This window comes from Salvelinus sp. IW2-2015, linkage group LG2 (genome assembly GCF_002910315.2).
Source record: "Salvelinus sp. IW2-2015 linkage group LG2, ASM291031v2, whole genome shotgun sequence".
Lineage (NCBI taxonomy): Eukaryota > Metazoa > Chordata > Actinopteri > Salmoniformes > Salmonidae > Salvelinus > Salvelinus sp. IW2-2015.
In genome coordinates this window covers 6,782,049-6,785,965 of record NC_036839.1, presented here as the reverse complement: position 1 = coordinate 6,785,965, position 3,917 = coordinate 6,782,049, and the positions used below count along the sequence as shown (strand labels likewise).

General features: G+C 44.3%; 1 pseudogene; it reads right to left on the bottom strand.

Moving 5' to 3' along the window:
• The window catches only part of LOC111972648 (inactive dipeptidyl peptidase 10-like), a 362,938-nt pseudogene that overhangs the window by 110,204 nt on the left and 248,817 nt on the right, over positions 1–3,917 (bottom strand).

Sequence of the window (3,917 nt, the reverse complement as noted above, 5' to 3'; positions counted from 1 at the left end):
CATCGTCTGCGAGAGCTGTATCACACTGCTCCGAACAGCTGTTGCTCTCATGCATGTTTCAGTGTATTTGCTCGAAGCGAGCATAGAAGTAGTTTAGCTCGTCTGTAGCTCGTGTCACTGGGTAGCTCTCGCTGTTTGTAGTCGTAATGGTTTGCAAGCCCTGCACATCCGACGAGCGTCAAGCCGGGTAGTACGATTCAATCTTACCCTGTATTGACACTTTGCCTGTTTGATGGTCAATCGTGGCATAGCGGATTTCTTATAAGCGTCCCGCTCCTTGAAAGCCAGCTCAGCCTTTAGCTGAGTGCAGATGCTCTGATCCATTGGCTTCTGTTGGGGTATGTTAGTATGGTCACTGTGGGCGACGGCATCAATGCACTATTATGAAGCCAATGACTATGTGGTTACTCCTCAATCCATTGGAGGAATCGCGGAACATATTCCAGTCTTGCTAGCAAAACAGCCTAGTTTAGCATGCTTCCTCTGACCCCTTTTTATTATCTAGTCACTTGTGCTTCATGCTTTCATTTTTGCTTGTAAGCAGGAATCAGGAGGATATAATTATGGTAGATTGCCAAATGGAGCAAGGGAGAGCTTTGTATGTGTCCCTGTGTTGGAATAAAGGTGTCCAGAGTTATTTTCCTCTGGTGCACATTTAACATGCTGATAGAAATTTGATAAAATGGATTTAAGTTCCCTGCAGTAAAGTCCCCGGCTACTAGGAGCGCCAACCTCTGGTGAGCGTTTCTTGTTTGCTTATGACGGAATACAGCTCATCAATGCTGTCTTGTGCCAGCCTCGACTTGGTGTATGAACAGCTACAAAAAATACAGATGAAATCTCTCTCGATAGGCTGTGTCGTCTACAGCTTATCATGAGATACTTTACCTCAGCGAGCAATAGCTCGAGACTTCCTTAGATAGCGTGCACCAGCTGTCGTTTACAAAAATACATAGACTGCCTCCCCTTGTCTTACCAGATGCGCTTTCTATCCTCCGGCACATCGTATAAACCAGCCAGCTGTATGTTGATGTTGTCGTCGTTCAGCCACGACTCCGTAAGCATAAGATGTTACAGTTTTTAATGTCTCGTTGTAGTTTAATTTCCGCGTAACTCGTCAATTTTATTGTCCAAAGATTGCACTTTGCTAGCGGAATGTAGTGGCACTTTTTAGTTACATGTAACAATGGTCAGATTTTGTTTTGAGTTATTAACATGGTAATCACAGTTACTTTCAAATGTGTAATAATAAAACCTTAGTTGCATAGTGAAGAAGTCATCCACACCCTCTGAAACCAGGTGGTGAATCGCATCTCTGCATGTCTGCAGACATATCAGTGTGATGACGAATCACCACCTCAAGCTGAACCTCGCAGACGGAGCTGCTCTTCCTCCCGGGAAGGACTCCCGTTCCATGATCTCGCCATCACGGTTGACAACTCCATTGTGTCCTCCTCCAGAGTGCTAAGAACCTTGCGTGATCCTGGACAACACCCTGTCGTTCTCAACTAACATCAAGGCGTGACCCGTTCCTGTAGTTCATGCTCTACAACATTCGCAGAGTACGACCCTGCCTCTCGCAGAAGCGGCGCAGGTCCTAATCCAGGCACTTGCATCCCCGTCTGGATTACTGCAACTCGCTGTTGGCTGGGCTCCCTGCCTTGCATTAAACCCTACAACTCATCCAGAACGCCGCACCCGTCTGGTGTTCAACTTCCAATTCTCTCACGTCACCCCGCTCCTCCGCTCTTCCACTGGCTTCCAGTGAAGCTCGCATCCGCTACAAGACCATGGTGCTTGCCTACGGAGCTGTGAGGGAACGGCACCTCGTACCTTCAGGCTCTGATCAGCCTACACCCAAACAAGGCACTGCGTTCATCCACCTCTGGCCTGCTCGCCTCCCTACCTCTGAAATACAGTTCCCGCTCAGCCCAGTCAAAACTGTTCGCTGCTCTGGCACCCAATGGTGGAACAAACTCCCTCACGACGCCAGGTCAGCGGAGTCAACACCACCTTCCGGAGACACTGAAACCCCACCTCTTTAAGGAATACCTAGATAGGATAAAGTAATCCTTCTTAACCCCCCCCCTAAAAGAGTTAGATGCACTATTGTAAAGTGTTGTTCCACTGATATCATAAGGTGAATGCACCAATTTGTAAGTCGCTCTGGATAAGAGCGTCTGCTAAATGACTTAAATGTTAAATGTAATAGTGGAACAATAAAATGTGTAATAACAGCAGTAATTACACATGGAATAACCTTCAGCAAGTGGAGTGTAATTAACTTTCCTTGTTCCGATTGTGTAATAACTGAAAGTGCTTCAACCTTATTACTATGTAGTTACATAGTAACACCTATAACTACTATGACTGCAGTTATTACTGTGTAGTCATAGTAATAAGGCAACTCAATGTAAAGTGTTACCCAAATGTTAATGGTGTGAAAGAAAATAGAAAAATACAGTATGACAAAAAGTTATCACCTCATTTACACACAACACTGTATTCAGCCTAACCATGTAAAATATGAATAAAGCCACAAAGGTTGGCTTTGAACAATGCATGAAGACATGTACCAGACCCATAGAGACTAATCATAGAGACACAGTACCGTATGACCTTTACTAATGCCAAACCTCCCTAATAGAGTAGCGGTCTTTTCTACATTCAGTGTGGCATTCTCTGTTGTACTCAACCCTAAATGCCATATGCCAAGCTCTACTGGTTCTCACCCTCGTATGGATTCTGCCGCTTCTAGTTTAACCTTGGCCAAGAACACAGGCCGGATTGCCTCACACTGGGCCCAGGGCTGTGCTGCGGAGCACACTAAACCAGGAAGAGGGATCGCTTAGGTGTCCACTCCCCTTGTCTTACCAGATGCCGCTGTTCTATCCTGCCGGCACATCGTATAACCAGCCAGCTGTATGTTGATGTTGTCGTCGTTCAGCCACGACTCCGTGAAGCATAAGATGTTACAGTTTTTAATGTCTCGTTGGTAGTTTAATTTTCCGCGTAACTCGTCAATTTTATTGTCCAAAGATTGCACGTTTGCTAGCGGAATGTAGTGGCACRTTTTAGTTACATGTAACAATGGTCAGATTTTGTTTTGAGTTATTAACATGGTAATTCACAGTTTACTTTCAAATGTGTAATAATAAAACCTTAGTTGCATAGTGGAACAATAAAATGTGTAATAACAGCAGTAATTACACATGTGGAATAACCTTCAGCAAGTGGATGTGTAATTACACTTTCCTTGTTCCGATTGTGTAATAACTGAAAGRGCTTCAACCTTATTACTATGTAGTTACATAGTAACACCTATAACTACTATGTTWCTYCAGTTATTACTGTGTAGTTGCATAGTAATAAGGGCAACTCAATGTAAAGTGTTACCCAAATGTTAATGGTTGTGAAAGAAAARGAGAAAATACAGTATGACAAAAYGTTATCACCTCATTTACACACAACACTGTATTCAGCCTAACCATGTTWAAATATGAATGAAAGCCACAAAGGTTGGCTTTGAACAATGCATGAAGACATGTACCAGACCCCATAGAGACTAATCATAGAGACACAGTACCGTATTGACCTTTACTAATGCCAAACCTCCCTAATAGAGTAGCGGTGCTTTTTCTACATTCAGTGTGGCATTCTCTGTTGGTACTCAACCCTAAATGCCATATGCCAAGCTCTACTGGTTCTCACCCTCYGTATGGATTCTGCCGCTTCTAGTTTAACCTTGGGCCAAGAACACAGGGCCGGATTGGCCTCACACTGGGCCACAGGGCTGTGCTGCGAGAGGCACACATAAACCAGGAAGAGGGATCGCTTAGGTGTCCACTGTTTTCTAATTATCACTGTCGAAAGAAATGGAACTCTATTCCCTTTATAGTGCACCACTTTTGACTGAG